The sequence below is a fragment of the Peromyscus maniculatus genome, chromosome 8 (genome assembly GCF_049852395.1).
Source record: "Peromyscus maniculatus bairdii isolate BWxNUB_F1_BW_parent chromosome 8, HU_Pman_BW_mat_3.1, whole genome shotgun sequence".
Lineage (NCBI taxonomy): Eukaryota > Metazoa > Chordata > Mammalia > Rodentia > Cricetidae > Peromyscus > Peromyscus maniculatus.
The window spans coordinates 24210024-24231049 of record NC_134859.1 but is presented as its reverse complement, the minus strand read 5'-3'; positions in this window follow the sequence as shown (position 1 = coordinate 24231049).

Sequence of the window (21026 nt, the reverse complement as noted above, 5' to 3'; positions counted from 1 at the left end):
CCAACTTTTCTATCCTTCATTCAATGAACTAATCATATCCTACACTATTGTTATGGTTATTAACATGCTTGAACAAAAAAATATTATTTTTATAAAAAAGATATAAATACATAAAAATTATATAGACACATAAAGAGGAGATTAACTTCAAGTAATCTAGAGGTATGGTGATATTTTGTTTGTGCTCTAACAAATAAAATTTACCTGAAGATCAGAGGGTAAAACAGTCACTAGATTAAACATAGAGGCCAATCAGTGGAGGCACACACCTTTAATCCCAGCACTTGGGATCTCATGCCTTTGTTCCCAGTATTTGGGAAGTGTGCACACCATTAATCCCAGCACTAGAAGGGTTGAGACGGGAAGTGATATAGCAGGGAGGAGAAAGGCTTAAGGTGGGAGGAGACAGGAACTCAGTCTTTTCAGCTGAGGACTCAGAGGTGTTCAGTCTGAGAATTCCTGGAGACAGAATCTTCCCTTTATGGCTGAGGAGCTGGCGAGGTGAGAAGTGGCTGTGGCTTGTTTCCACTGATCTTTCATCATTTACCCCGATATCTGGCTCTGGGTTTTTTTTATAAGACCAAATAGGATTCGTGTGACATAGAGGTGTATCTGCAGCATAACTTGTGCTATTTGTTGTATTAAATTTTATCATTGATATTATTTAATGGTTCTGATTTTTTCATTTATTGGGTAATTGCACTAAACCATGTCATTTACATTTCTATCTACTTTAATACACACAGCATACTAGCAAGGTAGATTCTATTGCCACATTTAGTTGATTAAGTAAATGAGAGCTATTGCTTGAGAATCCTTTATTATACATTCATATTCACAACCAGGTGATGATAGAGCAAGAACTGCTTGAGTATGAATTTCATATTCTAGTGGTTTTATATAAACTTCATATATATATATAAGATACATACACACATATATATATATATATGTATAGATAGATAGAGATAGATAGATACTGATTGTGACATATGTAAAGAATTGATCTAGGGCCTCATATTTGCATTTGGAGTAGATGATTACCCAGTTATTTCATTTCAGCACCCATTTAAACACTGTCTAGAGAATTCTAGAGAACTTTAACTATTTCAACATTATATGGCTACAGTAAAAACACAGGCTTGGCTTCTACATTTGGCTTTAACATTATCACCACATAGACTCCAGTTGTTTGACCCTATGAAATCTTCAGAGGTTTTTAAGGATGCTGTGAACATATTTCAGTCGTGTTTATATAATTTAAAGTTGCTTTACAGTATAATTTACAAAATATATAATGAAATTAGTATTTTAATTAATCACTGTGTGTAGACATAAGGTATCAAGGTCAGATCCAGGTAAGTGTGAGACAGGTTTACTAGTTCAGTGATGAAAACAAAATCCCTGGTGATTTCCATCTTTCTAATCTAGTTTTGTCTGTATCTTTCATCATATTTTAGCCATGGTAACAAGGTATCACTGTCAGTGCTGGGTCCCATAGAAAGCTATCACCTTATCTATTACTCATTCAATCCTTTGGCAAAATGCTGAACTATTGACTACTTATAAAACAATAAAATCACTTCCGTAGTGTTGATTTTCTTACCTCTATTTGAGTTAATGAAATAAACACATACCAGATTGAAAAAGGATTGGGAGAGAACTAGCTGAAATTTTCAACCTCTGTATATGGAGACAGGTTCTAGCCATCAAGAACGTGTATGTGGTGTGTGATGATGGAGACAATAGTCATCCAAGAGGCAAATGTTGACGTCCTCCAGCATCACATCTCAATGTTTTCTTACGTAAACATGCAATCAATCTATGTAGATCATACATTTAACAACAAAGCCAACTACTTGGTAAGATGTAAGTTGTGAAATGCTAGCCAGGTAGATGTTATTACAGAATCTATTCCAGGAAATAAGAACAAAGAAAAAAATTTAAATTATTTTCTCAGCAATAATAAAATGTACTTGTTCCTAAGTGCCAAAGTAAAATCAGTAATATATTTTGTAGTTATTTTTTAATCGAAAATAAATATTTGTAACAAATTGAAATATTTTCAAAAGATAAAACTTTGGATTCTATGGTGACTGCATATTATAGTGAAACACTTTACCTGGTATTGAATGATTGATAAAGTACAGAATTAATTTTTCTATATTGTAATGTATCTTAATTATATTATTTTATTAATTTAATGTTCCAAATGTATTTATTTTTCATTTTTGCTTTGTGAATTTTAAACTAACTCTCAATTCTCCAAAGTCATACTGAACGCACAGCGTATGAAAGGATCCCTAGTAAAATACATCATTCTTAGTAGAGAGTAACATTCTTTTCCTCCCTTTGGAAAACAGGTACGCAGAGAAATTTATGCCTGTATTTCCAGTGAAGAGGAAACTGAACACTGTTTTTAATGGATATTTTGCCCCTATGCCACATGGTGACATGGCACAAAGGGAACTATTTTGACAGTTGGAGTGGTGGCTCAACCATTAATGGTGTTTGCTACACTTGCAGAGAACTCAAGTTCAATTCCTAACAGATACGTTAGGTGGCTCACAACTGCCTCTAAGTCCAGTTCAAGTGACCTTTGCTGGCACTGCATTCATGTTCAGAAACCTACCAAGGACATATACACAAATAGTTAAAAGTAAAATAAAATCTTTTTTTTGTTGTTGTTGTTGTTGTTTGTTAATAGCTAACACAGAAGCAGATTTTAATTGGTCAAGTTGTGAGAGAGAGAAAGGATCCAAAGAGAAGGTGGAAGAGGGAACAATGGTCATGGCAGAAAGAAGAAATGGAATAACTTGTATTGTCTCTGATGTGGAATGTTGATTTTCATCCATGTTTTGTGTCTATATATGACATGAAAAGAGAAGGCAGGCTATTTATGGGAGGAAGAGGACAGTGATGTATATGTATGAAAATTTCATAATGAAATCCATTATTTTATATAATAAAATGATATTCTGACGTACTCATAGATCAGTTCTTTATTCAGTCATTATCAGAGAGGCTTCCTCTGGTAGCAGATAGGACTAGATGTAGAGATCAACAGCCAGATATTGTAAGAAGAGGCGGTCCTAGTTGAAAGTCTCCATCAAATCCCTCCTCACAGAGCTCAGGGAATCCCATGAAGTAGAAGTGGGAAAACAATTTCAATATGATAGTATTTGTTTCATCTTGTTATATTTTATTTTGTGTGTTTGGTTGTTATTTCTTAGAAGCCCATTATTTTCTATGAGAGATGGAAGCGGGATGGATAAGGAGGAACGGGGAGGTGGGGACAAGCCTCAATCAGGATGTATTATATGAGAAAGAATCTATTTTCAATAAAAGGGAAAAAAACACTTAATTTCAAAGGAACCCTTTAAAATGCTAATATATACCAGAGGGAAAACATTTTTTATATCCTGTATTGCTTCTATGTATTAGTGTGTGTCACCTAATACAATTAAAACTGTGACCCTGCAAGAGACAACAGTCAAATGATATTCATGGCTGCATGTGAAGCTTATTTTTGATAAAAAGGAATAACAGGCCCCTGTGCTTTTCAGAGTAAATTTCTGAAATTTGTTTCAGAATCTCAGCTCTGCTAATTTGGATCTGGGTTGGATTTCCAGATTTTGGATTGTGACATGAGAATTTAACTGTGCTGACTTTAGAGCTTGCAGAGCATAATGTGATCGTGGCAAGAGGCTACAACTGAACAACATAGCTAAAGGTTTAGGATCTAGGCTAAGTCTAGAGAGAGGAAATAATATGCATTGTGGGTATGCATGCTTGCATGTGAGCACATACATGGCACAGATTACAGGTAATTTGTAAAAATAGACAAGGATTTCAAAAGGAAATCTTTAGTTGTTCCTAGCTAGGTGTCTTATGTTATAGTCAATATCCCATTTCATAGCAGCAGCTTTAGAAGACAGCATTGATGACCCAGACATCATTGAGAATGATGCATTTGATGAAATCTTATGAAAACGTATCCTCTTTCCTAATAATTCATAGAGTAAATTGGCTTGTAGCCTACCTATAACATCTTCTTATTTTCAGTAATGGATTTGATGGCTATAAGTTTGACCATTGGGAAAAAATTGTGGTTCCTCTGTTAATGCAGGCATGGTCCCACTGGTCCACAAGGAGTCAGGGTATATGGCATGATGAAGCACAGGTTGGATTTCAGCCATTCTTCAATTGTTCACTTGTGCAGTCTACAGTTCTCATACTCATACCTAATATCCCTCTCTTTCCTTAAGCTGGTATCAACTGAAGAATTTTTCTTAAACTGCTTTTGTGACAATGAAAATAATGTTTCACTTTTCCATATAAAAATCATAATACTGGATATGTCTTTTTCAAGAACATAGTATTTTCTTCTTGCATCCTTGAAATTCAGCTGTATAGAATCCCTCCACCCACCCTTGTAAGAAGAAAATGTACTGAGAAGTCAAGTTTTAACATATTGGGTCTTCGTTTGTTGAATTCTACAGACATTTGGCTTCTGCTTTGATGTATCTCTAATCACAAGGTGCCACCCTTTTATGAAGATTTGTCTGGAGAGCATCTGACCCTGTTTATCTTTTTCCATAGGCCCAAGTGGGCTCACAATCAGTGTTGGAAGCATCTTCTGAAAGCCTCCCCTTTCCCCATTGGTGCAGCATGTATTGCAGGGACAATTGGAAATGTCTAGTAAATTTAACACAGTTTATAACCCACAGCTGTGTTTTGCTACTAAAATGCTTCGAAAGAAATTGTGAACGAGTTCAAACTACAAAGAGTAATTCTTACGACTACTAATAAAATGTACCTATTATTCAATAGGAAATCACCCAATTGAGGGTTCTCTTTTTCCTGTTCATAACTGAGCTCATTTTCTGTTTTATAGTTCCAAGAAACAAATGGAAAACTCTCACAGAGCTCTTTTTTCTCTCTCTTTCTAAAATCTACACATTGCCAGTTCTTCATCAAACTCAGTAGGCTGATGACAGGTAGAAGGAAATGGCAGACATTTAAATGATCCAAATTATAATTGGTAATTAGCTTCCAGATGATTTCTGTCTTTTTTAGTTGGAAGACACCTTTTACAGTTATGTAATTATCAGAAAGAAACATAAATATCCTATTTGGAAGCAATTTTCATGTGGAATATAATCTTCAGGTGTAGAAACTGCATTTCCCTATGTACAATACAAGTACAAATTTAAAACATCTTCATGAGGTTTAAGGAAATTTCCTTTTTAACATTAGATTCTTATGAATAAGGGTCTTTACAATTCTGACATCAAAATGTATTATTGGGAATTTCATTGCTGGTTAGATTTGACTATCTCTATGTTAAGGAATATTTTTCTTTTATCTCCACTTTTTTCAGCTACTTCATATATTTTATTTTAAAAACATTCGGAATGCTAATCAAAACTAGCAATATTTTGTAGAGAGCTCTTGAGAATTAATTACATAGGTCACATTTTTCTACTCTCCTAATCTTTATGTCTTTAGCTCAGGGGAAAGGAGCACACCATGGACTGACACACCCAGGTGATTCTCCTATTAAAGAAGGACCTACTGAAAGTCCTGATATGTTTCCTAAGTGTTTAAGTCCTGCCTTTACAGTGGCGCTCTTGAATGTGAACCTTGGAATGAAAAACAGACAGAGTAATTAATTTATAGATTACCAGATTTTGCTCATATATTTCATATATGATAGAGGAGGACGGGGACACCTACATAGAAAAAGTGGCACACAGCATCCAAAGATAACTCATGACTGCATTTGTGTTTCTAATTACAAACCCAATGGACATATCTTGGCAAAAACTTCTGCCTGCTAACTTTGTTATCAGGGGGTATTGGAAACATAAATCCCAGTTATTAACTTTTAATTTGAAGGGGAAAGTTTGAAAATCATACAAGACCTTTTCTGGTTCCAAGTAATTTAATATAATCTAATAATTCAGTTCATTGTTCTTTTTGCATGTGATTGCAGAACACAGGAGTACTATTAAAATACACACGAATACACCACAGTCTTATCACACATCTTTGTGGTAAGGATGGAAGCAGAATTCTATGTTGCTTTAGAAGGTTATAGACTTGGGTTTAATTATTGGAATCTGATTTTTTTCTCTAGGTGTTTGAATCCACAGTAATTAGCTGATTTGTTACTGAATCCACTTATTTTTTTCCAGTACTCAATCAGCTTACGTACTATTACAATATATTGACTGACTGAACTGACTCTATGTAGTTTTGTATGGTTTTTGCTCTTGACTAAAAGATATATTGGATTTTATTGTAAGATACTGTAAATAGTTTTCCATTTAATTTACAATTCTGGAAATGAAAATATAGATTGGGAGAAAGTCTGTTTCAAGTAGACTGGAACACAACTTCAAGGCACTTAGGACTTTGTTAAAAGTGAGCACCACGTACCGATTAGCTACCCAAACATAGCTTAGTGTCTTCAGGATACTTCTCTAATTACTTCAGTTTCAAATAATTGTATTATATCCAGTGACATCTGGATATATCAAGATGGAGATAAATTTTGCAATTTAGGATAGAAGATGTTTGCCTGGTACTCATCCATTCACTCATCTCGGTTAAAATGGAAAAGTTTGTTTGTTTAACTACAAATTTAAAAATCATATTTAAAAGTTAATATGACACATATTAGAAGTTAATCAATAGTTTCAAAAACAGTATTAGAACTGTTTCTTTGTACTGTCTGATAAATGTAAACTGCTCAGCTGTCCATATTTATAAAGATGTGTGTAGAATCCCCATGCGTTAAAATGGCTATTATTGTTCTTAGTCAAACCAATTGAAGTTTGTTACTTCTAGCAAATTTTTAGAGAAGTGATTTGAACCCCCTATGCCCTTTGTTCTCACCCCCTCAGCTGCCAATAATAACATGGTGGAAGTACACTGAACACAGAGATATCAAAAACCCATTTGTTTGTTCCTATCACCACAGCTCCTTTCCTCACATTTTCTACAGCATATGACAAAATGTGGATCTCCTGTCCTTTAGTGAAAGTGGGGGTGATATTGTTACCAGCCCTGAGACATTTGCTCTCTGTCTGCGACTATATCAAGTTCACTTCATAACTTTGGATGTGAACGTTGTCCCAGTCCTTAGACTGATTTTTCTTGGAGCTATTTTTTTCCCATTGCCAGAACAGAAGCCTTAGAGCAGTGGATTTATGTTTCCGTAATGAATATGGGTTAGTTCACAATCTCATCCAAGTACATGTTCATATCATCTTTATGACCCACATAATACATCATGGAGCTATGGGATGGAAGGAAACTAATTAACCTTTAATGAGATGAGGGCTCTGTAGGACAGTTGGCACTATGAATGGGCTGGAATTCCCAGAGTGGGACATTCACCTGGGCGCCATGCCATTGCACATCCCCTATCTGTTTGGAACTTGCCTTCTTTTTAATATATCAGAAAACCAAAGCAAAATAAGTCACGATTTTACCTGAGGGAAGCTTATGCAGCTGCATTTGTATAAAGTGTATATGTATATGTATGTATATGTATGTATATATATACACAAACATATATATGTGTATATATATAGTGAAGCTTTTATTATAGCTGTTTTCAATGTAGAGACATTATACCCTTGGTGAGCTCATCACAGATCATTTTGCTTTACACACTTTTGACCATGCAGGTATGAAATTAAAAGAACACTCTCAAACCAAACAGTGGCATTAACATGCTGACTGTCATCACAATGGAACAGGACACATTTTTCAATGCTGTTTGGTTCATATTAAATTTCCATTGAAGATAAAGGTTCAGTGAGTTGATCTCCTCCCAGCTTCTAGGATTCACATAATTTCTGAAATTACAGAGTCAGGATTAGTTGTCTGACAAATGGACAAAAGAATAATGCACACAGAGTGTTTATTAATGTTTTGAAAGTTGAGAGAGAAATCTCTTTGGGGTTGTTTGACCTTCATTCTTATCATGGGAGCTGACAGTCTGGGAAGAAAATACAGAGCCTGTAAAACATCTTTCTCTTGGTATTGATCTTTCCGCTGAATCTGAACAAGCATTTTTATCCAGTGGCACATTAATGTGGTAAACACTTTAGGCATTTATCTGGAAGAAAGTCATGATGTCATCCAGGCTTCTCTAGAGCCACCTGGTTCAATTTTCTACATATATAAGGCACAACTCCATTTCCTTCTCTATGCTCAAATAGGTTGAATAAATTGCAGCTACTTTCCTTCCTTTGTATATTATAGTGAAATAAGACCAATTCTCCATTGTCATTGTGGAATGCATGCATATTGCATATAGCACTATTAATATGATTAAGGTTTTATTTTATATTTTATAGACAATATAATCTATAAAATAATAATATTATGTCACAACCCATAAAGTAGGCTTTTAATGCAAATTTCCCTTTGCATTTGGTTAATTACTTTGTCTTTTATGGTTTATTTTTATGGGCTATAATGCTAATAGTTTGTTCTCCCCCAAAATGTTTTAGTGATAAACAAAAACATGACCTTTACTAAGTTTTATTTAGGTGAATGGAATAGTATGGCAGGGTTTCTTGATAATGACAATGGAAAACACAGTAACAAATTTAAATCACTTGCATGAAATCTTGAATGAGTGCTAATCCTAGGATAAAACAGTTCATTGGTTCAACCAAGAACCTGAAGAATGCACTTCTCACACACCATCACTGCCATACACAGAGAAATTTTTCCATTTAGTGAAAAATCATATTCTAAAGGAGAGACAAAGGACAATATGATGTTTCCCTTTCTTAAGAATATTTTTGGAAATTTGTGGAAAGGAGAGCTTATGCATGCTATGAATGAAAAAGGAGCTATTCACATGTATGGATTTTGAACAATGATATAGGACACTATACTCTGAAATCTGAATTTCTTTTTTCAGTAAAATCAGAATCATATATAAAGACTTCTGAGTAACCATCCCATTTAGTGAGTCTCAGTTTTAGAGTAAGTTTCTAGGAATGATATGCTGGGACTCACCTCCGGGGGGGGGGGGGAAGGTATATCTGGGATAAGACCCCAGGGCTTTGTGAAGAGCAAGCACCCAGTTACTTCTGAAACAAGGATTTGGCATAGTTACATAGAAATGCTAGAGTCCTCATCATTATAAAAGGTACATTTACATGATGGAATATTAGTCATCTGTTAGGAAAAATGAAATTATGAAGTATACTAAATGGATGGAACTAGAAATAATCATCCCGAGTGAGGTAACCCAGACCCAAAAGACAAATATTACATATTCTTCTTATATGTAAGATATTAGTTTTCAAGACTTCAATGTATATGTTACAATCTGAATAACTTCAGAAGTGAGGCATTGGGAAGGGTAGAGGGAGAGAGGAACTTCCAAGGAAGCAGAAACAGACTATATGATTATAAAGATAAGGGAGTAAATAGAGTAAGAGGATTGAATGGGGAAGGAGTTGGGAGGGCAGGATAGAGGAGGGAATATGGAGAAGAACTAACACTAAGGCCAGTTTTTGAAAAGCCATGTGGAAGCCTATTGCTGTAGAAGCTTTCTAAAATACATATATGAAAGGAATTTAAATGGAGTCACCATAGAATGGGATGGACAATGCTCTCACTGGAAATCTTAAGGCACTTTGTAATCCTCCTTGATGTTAGCTTGTGGTATAACACCCTTATTGATGATTGATGTTACCCTTGCCAAGGGACAGTATCACTTTCATGAGAAGAACTAGGCATTTTGTATAAATCAAGTGACATTTTCAGACAGAAAGTGTGGTGGTACTGTGTTCCTCAAAATATTGTGCACCCTAATAAACTTATCTGGGGTCAGAGAATAGAACAGCCATAATATTAAAGATAGAGATTAGGCAGTGGTAGCACATGCCTTTAATCCTAGCATTCTAGAGGCAGAGATCTGCCTGGATCTCTGTGAGTTCAAGGCCACACTAGAAACAGCCAGGCATGTTGACTCACGCCTTTAATCCCAGGAAGTGATGGCAAGATGCAGAAAGGTATTTAAGGCTTGAGGACGAGGAACTAGAGCTGGTTAAGCTTTCAGGCTTTCAAGAAGCAGTTCAGCTGAGATCCATTTGGATAAGGACACAGAGGCTTCCAGTCTGAGGAAACAGAATCAGCTGAGAAGTTGGCCAGGTGAGATTGGCTGTGGCTGGTTCTGTTTCTCTGATTATTCATCATTCACTCCAATACCTTGCTCCAGGTTTATTTTTATTAATAAGACCCTTTAAGATTTGTACTACAAGAAAGGATGAAATTTCCCTTTGTATTTTGTGACATATTGCATTGCAATATTGCTTATAAGGAGGTCTTCAAAACGAACAGCAATTTAAAGAAATATATTAAACTATATTTAAATGTACCCTCCACAGCCCCTGATCTTTTGTTTCCTCCTAATTATTCCCTCAAGGATCCTCTGGAAGTTCCATCACAGTCCACTTTTCTCCTAGACCTCAGATAAGATTAGATGGGAATTAAATATTACTTTTTAAAATTGTTATCATTATGACTGTTTTCTGTTGTGGGAGAAAATGGAGGTTATAAATTTGGCCACTGTGGGCATAATTGCTGGTATATGATAGAAACCCAAAAGTTGTCTTTGAGTGAAATAAAATCCATGGGAAATAATAAACAACATGAAAATCTCTGTACTGATTATATATATATATATATATATATATATATATATATATATATATATATATATAGTACATACTGTATATAGGCATAAAATATTTAAATATTTTTGGTTTAACTTTGCTATGATGTAAGAACATTTTTGGGATAATGAGTATATGATTACATAACAAACATGAATATTTAACATATTTTTTAATTCACAGTTTTATCAAAGCATGTAAAGCCTATTATCTCTTAGTTTATGATGTTCTGGCATTTCTTTGTTATTTTGGGTTCTTTATATGTTTTACTTCTTATATGGCCTTGAATGCACATGGTTATGAGCTAATGTGGCTCCGACATGTCACCCTACTGTACAATAGAACACTAAAACTTTTCTTCCTGCCTAATGGTCACATAGTACTGTGACCAACAATTCTCCACCCTTTTTATTATGATGACATTCCCTAATCTCCTGCCACAATTTCTTTCTAATATGCAATGAGATCAACATTGGTATGTCCCATATATTGACTGAAATTATTCCACATTTGTGGTCGCTTATCTTTAATACCTTTCAGTCCTATCCATGCTGTCACAAATGACATGATTTCATTCTTTGGGGGACTGACTAGTATTCTACCGAGTTACATATGAAACATATAAAAAGCCTCCTCATTATCACTAGTTGTCTTGGTTATTTCCACACATAAATGACTGCCGAGGTCTCTTGTGCATACTCCCTTTGGATACAATTAGTGTTATGATGGTTAGATCCTATACTACTCCTTTTGATTTTCTGAACGGCCTCCATACTGTTTTCTACACTGTCTCAAACATTATGCATTCCATAGCAACAGTGTGTAAGGATTTTCTTTTCTTTATTTCATGTCTAAAGTAGTCAGCTTTTGCCTTTTTTTAATAATAGCCATTCTGACTGGAGTCTGGTGATAACTTAGTATGATTTTGATTATCACTCACATAATGATTAGGGATACTCAACATGTTTCACATACTTGTTAGCCAATAATTGCAAGTGATCTTTTGAGAAATGCCTAGTGATCTTTTGAGAAATGCCTGCATAGGACTGTTTTCCATTTGTGTGTGTGTATGTGTGTGTGTGTGTGTGTGTGTGTGTGTGTGTGTGTGTATGTGTGTGTGTGTGTAAGTGTGTAAGACCAGGCACATGCTTGTGTATATGCATGTGGAACACAATGGTCAACTATGGGTGTCATTCTTGAGGAGCTTGCCACCTTATTCTTTGAAACAGTATCTCTCCCTAGCTTGAAGCTTATGATAGGCTATCTGGCCAGTGATTCACAGGATCCTCCAGGGCTCACTGCTTCCTCCAATGCTGAGATTACAAACATTACCACTATACTCAGCTTCTTGATGTGGGCTCTGGGGCTCAAACTCTGTTTCTCATGCCTGTATAGCAAGTCATTTTACAAATTGAGTTATTTCCATAATTCCCAAATGCCCTTTTTAAAACCAAATTATTGGTTGGGTTCCTTATATAATCTGAACATTAGTCCTTATTGATGTTCAGTGTGCATATATTTTTTCACAGTCTACAGATTGCCTGTTCATGGTGTTAATTATTTCCTTTGACCTGAGAAGATTTGTAATTTGAAGCACTCCCAAATTTCTGTTTTTGCTTTTGTTTCTTGTGTTTTGGTGACCTTTGTCCATTCTAGTGTCCTTAGGCATTTTCTTCTAAGTTTTCAATCTTTTTTTGGGCTGATATTTGTATTTGTTTCTATAATGGGATCTGGTATCATTTTCTGGGCACGTGGACGTGCAATTTCTCCCATTGCATTTATTGAAGACTATCTTTTTTTCCAACATGTGTTCTGAACATTCTTGATGAAACTCAACCTTTTTTTTTCATTAGCCTGTGTGTCATTTTCTTGTCAATATCACACTGTATTCACTATTATTGCTTTGTAGTACATTATAAAGTCAGTCAATATTTCCTTCTTTGCCCTTTTTGATCAAAAGCACTCTGCCAACCAGGCGTGGGTTTTTAGGGAGTTATATATAATTTCAGGAGTCTGTTATCTAGTTTTGTGAAGAATATACTTGATATTTTGATGGGTATTGCATTGAATTTTAGTTTTTTAAATTAATGTGAACATTTTAACAGTATTGTTTGTTCCCATTCATGATCAGAGATATCTTTCCAACTGTGTATATCCTCTTTAATTCCTACCTCAGTGTATTCATTGAAATTATTATTTTTACTGTACTTAACTTTTACTTCTTTGGTTAAATTTCTTCTAAATATTGTTGTGCTTTTATAAGTAGAATTGCTTTTCTAATTGTTCTTTCAAATGCTTTAATATTAGAATAAAGATATGCTGTTAATTTTACATTGTTTGCTTTGTGTCTTGTAAATGTGTTCAATTTGTTTATTAATTTCAGTGATGTTGAGGCAAACCTGTAGGGATTTCTCTACAGAAGATTGCATTGTCTTCTGTAATGATTTGTCTTTATCTTTCTTAATTTGAATACCCTTTGTTTTCCTTGCCTGGATGCTCAGCTAGGACTTCTCATACTGTGTTGAATAACTGTGGTAAAGAGGAACTTTCTTGCTTTTTCCTAATCATAGAGAGAAGAATTTCATTTTACTCTGTCAGAATAATGTTAGCTGTGGCTTGTTGTATATAACCCTTATATTTAGATATGTTTCTTTTTTTTCTGTAATTTTTGATACCTTTTATCTTGAAAGGAGATTGCTTTTTATCAAATGCCCTTTCTACATCTACTGAGAAAAATCATGTTTTCTTCACACTGCTTTTGTGCTGTATCTTATTTATTGGTTTGCTTGTGAAGAATCACCTTAACAGTCCTGATATTAATCATTTTATAGTTGCAAATTGTCTTTCTTGTTTGCTAAATTGTGCTTACTATTATTTCTTGAGGATTTCTGCATATATGTTCATTATGGATATTGGATATGGATGCATATATGATTAGGATTATATTTAATTTGTGCTTGTGGACCAGCCTGAGGGCCTGAACTCAGTCTGACAGATACACAGAGTAGAAATGCCTGCCTAAAGCTGTCCTTTGATCCCCACATAAGTACTGTGTCACATGTATGCACATGAGGGTGTGTACACATGTATGCATAAGCATACACACAACACTCCAGAGGAAAACAAGATTAATATATGGGAAAAATAATAAAGCACTTCCAAAACATTACAATATTCTAGAACCAATATATATCAACATGGCCTTGCAAATTTAACAGTAAGATTTTTTTTTTCATCCATTTCTTTCTGTTAGAAAGTTTGTTTCATCCTTTTCCTGTATTCTTGACTTGGAAATAGAAATGCCAAATTAAATATAAGCCTGTTATATTTAAGAGTCTGTGGAAAGTTAGTTCAAACTTACTTCTCTACCTTTCTCCAGTACAGCTCCTGAGCTCACACATAATGCTGCTCACAAATCAGACATTTTAGTATTTCTTTACATCATTCCCCTTTTTCCTGCTTTTAATTTTCTGCTCTTCAGACTCTTTCTGGCCAACACCCACTGGTAGTCTGGATATTCAAGTCTCTTCAAACATGCTGTCTCCTCTTAAAGTGCCAGTTGAAAATTGTCTCCATCATTTAAAACATGTTCCCAATGTGATTTTTATGTTCTCAACAATACAATGTATCTTGTATTCTTTCCTTTTAAAAGAATTAATCATCTTATTCCCATCAAAAGACAGGTTTTAAATGTCTTACAAGTTATAAGCAAGTACTTAAAAGTAAGGAATGAGTTTAACTAACCTTTTATGTCCTCAAGTATCTTGTTCACAAATGGCTGCAATGAGGCAATTGAGGACGTGCCATGAATTGTCTCTGTGCATAACATTAAACACCCATTTTTAAACCAGCTTTATGAAGGTATGATTGGAAAATTATACATAGTTGACAAATATGATTTGGCAAGTTGGAACAGGATATAAGGTCATACGGGAGGTGATAGAAGCCATGGAACAAAATCCACAATGAAAGTAATTAAATATTACCTGTACCTTTCCAAATTTTCCTGATTCACCATTAAAATCTCCTCCATATTGGCCTTGGTAGCATTCACCTTTATCCCCAGTATTCAGGAGGAAGAGGCAGGCAGATCTGAATGAGTTTGAGGCCAGCCAGACTGAACAGCAAGGAGGCTACAGAGTGAATCAAATATATAAGTAAATAAAAATTTTTAAGTCAATAATAAAGTAAAACAGTACTTCTTTCAGTCTCCAAACACAAGAAAACATTGATATACTTTGTCTTGCCATGGATTAAGCTATTTTCCAAAAAAAAGAATCACACAGAAAGTTCTGTGTTTGACTTTGTTCAAGGGGAATGATTATGCTGAGATTGGAACATGTGCTGCCTGTTGATAAACATCTGGATTATTTTCATATTGTTATTACTACAAATAAAAAATCTTATGAATATTCATATATGAGTCTTTACATGAAGAAATGTTTAGTTTTTCTGGGCTGGATCATATGTCCCCTGTATGTTTAACTGCTGTAAAGAACCGTGTTTCAGAGTGGTTTGCACTTTCAATCTCTCCACAGCAGCTTATGTGCCCCTTTGTCTTCTTGCACATCAACCGTTTGTGTATGGTTAATCCACTGAAAAAAATAAAACTCTTCATAATGATGGATAATAGTATCTCATTGCATTTTTACCTTCTATTTCCTGAGAGATAAATGACATAAACTACTTCTTCTGTGGATGCGCATGCAAGTATTAGTCATGTACTGCCTTTTAACAGTCTGTACAAACATAAGCACACCGAACTGCTGTAAATTAAATATTAATTGCCTGACCAAATATGATTGAGAGTCCCTCACAGAACGTGTACCTAGAATTGGGAAAGTGATTAAATATATTTAGTGACTAAATATGTAAAATGTCATCAAAGACATACTGGGGGGATTTGTATCCTTTCTCACAAATCTTTGACAGCAGATATTTAATTTATAGAGGAGGTGAGATAAAAATAGAGAGGGGAGATGGAGGGGAGAGGGAAGGACAGGAGAGGTTTGATTTTGAAGTTGCAATTCCCATTTTTTATGAGACCAAACCACTTTTTGACCTGAGACATTAGAGGGAAATTATTTTTCTTGTTGACTTAATTTAGGTCCAGTTGTCTACAATAATTGGCCACCAAAGGTAACAAGTAATTTTTATTTAATTCATTAAAATATCTCTGCTTGGTTGAGGTAGACTTTAAGCATTGAATAATTATTTTAGAGTAATTCAAATATTTATTCTTTGGTAAGATGCTATATTTAGCAAGTGTAATTGCATCGTATGTAAATAGACCATACTTCATTGTTTTCATTTCCAGCTCATAATAATAACCTTTGTATATAGTGTTTTCACAGGATTAATGGTTGGTTAGGGTTAATGGCTCTCAGCTATGCCATGGGCCATCAACTCTTCTCAGTTGGCCATCAATTCCCAGGAAATGCCTTGTACTTCAATCATTATGGCTTAATTAGGTCATTAAGAAGCTGCTGGTTAATTGCCACATTACAGGCATCCAGATATATGCAGGTGGCTGAAAGTCCAGAAGAATCATAGCAATCACAAACAGAAAATAATAATTCATATATGTCTGTATCTGTAGCACATAATAATTAGAAAATGCATTTTTCTATGTTTTTTATAATAATGTCTAAGGTACTTTATTTAATTTGAAATATTTTAAGGAGAATTATAGTCATATTAATAATTTATCAGGAAAACTGTATTTCTCATTTTACAAGGAACACTTAATGTAGAATTTCTGAACTATGACATAATAGTAGAAACTTAAAACAGAAGAATTTCAAATATAGACATCTCACCAACCATCTCCTCAAGCTGAGTAAGATATTTCCTTTACTTGGCCTCAAATATCTTATTTATAAATTGAGGAATGTATTAAAATTTGGAGTGTCTTGAGATATCATTTACAATAAGTATAACATATATTAAACTAAGAATGTGTTAATTTCACATAAATAAATTGAATTAGACTGTTATTGAATTCAGTTTCCCTCACACTCTATAATTGAGACCCATAAAGGTCAGATTTTCACAGATCATAAACATTGGAATGATCATTTTTGTTATTAACCCCACAGATACTTAAACAGAATGCTATGAAAAACTCATTTCAATAAGTTTGGCTATCTACATGAACAATTTACATTCATGGAAACATAATGACTTGGTGCGTTTTTAGAGTAAGTTGAGAACTGACATAATCTTCATGACTGTTAATGAAACTGCAACTCTGGCCAAAAACAGTTTTTCTAGAAAGAATATTCCAAAACCAAGTTGACTTGTAAACATGTAAACTTAGCAATGAGATCATATTTATTCTGAACAAAATTTTGCCAGCATATATAGATATATGCTCTTCAACTCTTTCTTCTAGGAGAGAAATTGCACTAAGCAGAAAGCTACCAGTGTGAGTTTATAGCAAGAGTCTGAACTGAGAGATTAGCCAGCATTTGCTTTCAGAACACAATGTAATTAAAGTATTCAGTATCAATATTATTTGAGAAAAAGTATCCAAATTTAAATAAATAGTTAACACTATAAAATATAAAAATGGGACAAATGTTTGCTCATTAAATTAGTGTAAAGAATGTTTTTATCACATGGCAAATCTTACCCAGAGTTTTGTTTTTTGTGATTTTGTTTGTTTTCAGACAGAGTTTCTTGGTGTAATAGTCTTAGCTGTCCAAGAACTTGCTCTGTAGAACAGGCTGTCCTCAACTTCACAGAGATCTGCCTGCTTCTGTATCTTGAGTGCTAGTATTAAAGGTGTATTACACGTACCCTGGCTATGCTTTTTTTTTTAATCATAAATTCAAATCACAGCTCATGAAAACAAGTTCACTGAGTGAATTTTTAGCAATTTTTTCAAGTAGAAGCTAAGATATCTCAATTTTAAAACATACAGTAAGAGTCTATTCTATAAAAGGTATTCTATAAAAGGTAAATATTTATGGAAGGGAAGAAATAAAAATCCACTGGATATTGAAAAGCTGGGTTATTTCCTGAGAATGTTCTGGGAAGAAATAAAAATCCACTGGATATTGAAAAGCTGGGTTATTTCCTGAGAATGTTCTGAGCAGTGTGGTCCATCCTTGTTTTACTAAGCAGCTCATCTTTTTTTGTTGGGTATATGTTATCTGGAAACATTTTTTTCCTCATAAGATAATGACTCTACAAACATCTAAAATGCTGGTCATAACAATGGACAGTTTTGGGACCAGAGAGAGGACATTTATATGGGAAGTCCTCTGTTCATCAGTTAGTGTAACCATTAGGTCAAAAAAAATATAATTTGCTTAAAACTCAAAGAAATAAGAGTTTTACATGTTTAGCCAGGTGGTGGTGACATACATCTTTAATCCCAGCACTCGGGAGGCAGAGGCAGGTGGATCTCTGTGAGTTTGAGGCCAGCCTGGGCTACAGAGTGAGTTCCAGGAAAGGTGCAAAGCTACATAAAGAAACCCTGTCTCGAAAAACCAACCAAACAAACAAACAAATAAATAAATAAATAAATAAATAAATAAATAAATAAATAAATAAAAGAAATAAGAGTTTTACATGTTGAATCTAAACTCTAGATTCTAGAGAATGGACAAGTATGAAGAAAAAAAATTAATCCAACTTTTTTAAAGTATCTGTTCTGTTATCCAAACTGCTTCCATGGTATTTTGCCCCCACAAATAAGGGTTGATGTTTGAAATGAGGAATAGAAAGAGGCCATAATCTTTTCAAATGTCAACAGCTTCATACTGGTATATTTTTGGTTATTCCTCTACAAGATAGTTGTTCTCTCACTCAGCCGATATGAGAGTACCCTGTATGTGACGTAACCTGTTGCTAGACCTGGAAGCACAGTGGGAAGAGAAATGGAGAAGATTCTTTTTCTGATGAAGCTTCCATTCTGGTAGATGAGGGAGATGTAGAAAATGGGAAACTATACATTCTAATATATTCAAGCACCAGTCCCCATGGTAATGTAGAGGAGTCAGAAAATTCAGTTTGGTGGAGGAAGGAAGACCTGTTGGGAGAGCTGCCTTCTGAGATGAGTTTTCAGTGAGAAGGTTGCGGAAGAAACGGCTTGTGCTCAGGCAGCAATGTGGGAATCAGAAAGCAAGTCTGGATCCAGGGCCCTTGGTAAGGCAGAGGAGAGGGCATTAAGGCAAGCTCAAACCACAGGGCACAGAGTCAGCAGCTGGGAGGTTGAGGCCCTGTGCCAAGTACATTCACACACCACGTGAGAATGTTCAACCCTTAGCACAGGGCAGTTGGAACAAGACTCTAAATTGTCAGGAAAGAACCAACGCAGGAAATCCAGCTCTGGAATTTACTGGAACACAGAGTACTTAGTATCAAGACACTGAATGAAAATGCAAAACAGAAAGTGCCTTCGTAGAAAGCTATGTTACTCCTGTGACATGATTATGATTATGTTTTCACCTTCTCATTCATGCTTAAGAGGCAAGGAGAAGAAGGGATGGATATTTAATAAGGCAGTGTCCAGTACAAAAATGTGAGCATTTATAGTCGATGTAGAGAACAACCTTCTATAATATGCTTTTCATGGAGACTACCCTATTTTTTTACAGTTCACCTACTTGCGAGCACAAATACCCATTACTTGATGCTTACCATGCTTACAAGCGTGGAATGGCCAACATTCTGCCGAGATCACAGCACAGGGGCTCTCTAGGCTGCAATCCCAGATTGCTCTCCTCCATTCCTGGAAGGCCACTGATTGAGGGGAATTTTCAGTTATCATCACTATCATGTGATGAAGCATAGCCAGCTTTTATACCACTTATGTTCAAATCGCCAATGGATCTTTCATGGAATTTTCATTCTCTAGTGCATGTATATGCTCCAATTATATTTGCCTTTGCAAATGATTATTGTATTTATTGTTAGAAATCTGTCTTATTTGGCAATATATTTTCCACATTAAATGATAACTAAACAACAGATTACAAAAGAAATAGCAAAGCTCAATATTTAAAAGAATTTCACATTGTTCATTTCAGTTTTCCTCAACTTTTTTCTACCTCCATTCTGGTTTCATATAGTCACCCTGCCTTTTCATCCTCTGGTTAAGACTGACATGGCCCCATTGAGTAATTACTAACTATGCAAATTGAAAGGATACCAATTAAAAATGTTACTGGAAGACATGTTTTTTTCCAAAGGAAATGGAACTATTAAAATCCCGTAGATGGACTGGAGAGATAAGTTTTTGTCTGCACTGGCTGCTCTTTCAGAGGACCTTGGTTTGATTCCCAGCACCCATATTGCCACTGACGACTGCCTATGACTTCGGTCCAAGTAGACCTGGCATTCTCTTCTAGCTCCTCTATGGGCACCAGGTAATTATGAAAATCTATCTATTTACCTATCTGTCTATCTATCTGTCTATATGTCTATCTATCTATCTATCTATCTATCTATCTATCTATCTGCCTGTCTATTTTTATGTATCTATGTGTTTATCTATATAACATACTATATATAGGTAGATATAAATCTGTCCATTTAATAGGCAGTGATACATAGACTATATATATATATATATATATATATATATATATATACAAAAATTATAACACATGTATCTCTGAATCTGGATAAGAAAACAGGAACAATTATCTGTTCTTTAAAAGATGGGATTTAACAGAAGAATGCTGGAAACCCAAAGAAGGAATTGTTGAGTGACCAGAGTTCCTTGGTGTAGATGGAGAGAGAAGAGGCAAGAAAGATGAAAGGATAAACAGGGTACTGTTATCAGAACCCAGAAGTAATCTTCCCATTGGTTAAAGATGCTGGGAAGAAGAAGGTAGGGGACAGTGGTGGGGTTGTGTTGGTTATATGAAAGCTATACCATTTACAGCTGACACCAGAGACCTGATAGGGACTTATTAACTTTCTTAAACATGTTTTTCATTTGCTTTTGACTCTGTAGAGTTATGATGCCAGATTAGATTTAAAGCAGCTTCAAGTTGTATTAAATGGTATTTTGCTTTATGTAATACTGTTATAAAATAAAAGTTTGTTTATTCTAAAAATTCTGATTGTTGATTGAGAGATATTTCATACTTGATATTTTTGCAGTACAGTCACAAGAACTAGTCTTTAATACATAGTGTTCTTACATTTTATGTAATGACTTATAGTATATGCTTTGAAAAGAATGAATAGCAGAATTGACAGAAGAAAAAGTTGAGGCTCTAAATGTCCCCAGTCCTGCAAATGGTCATCATCAGCAGCTGTTCATCCTATGTTAAATTTACAAGTAAGTTCTAC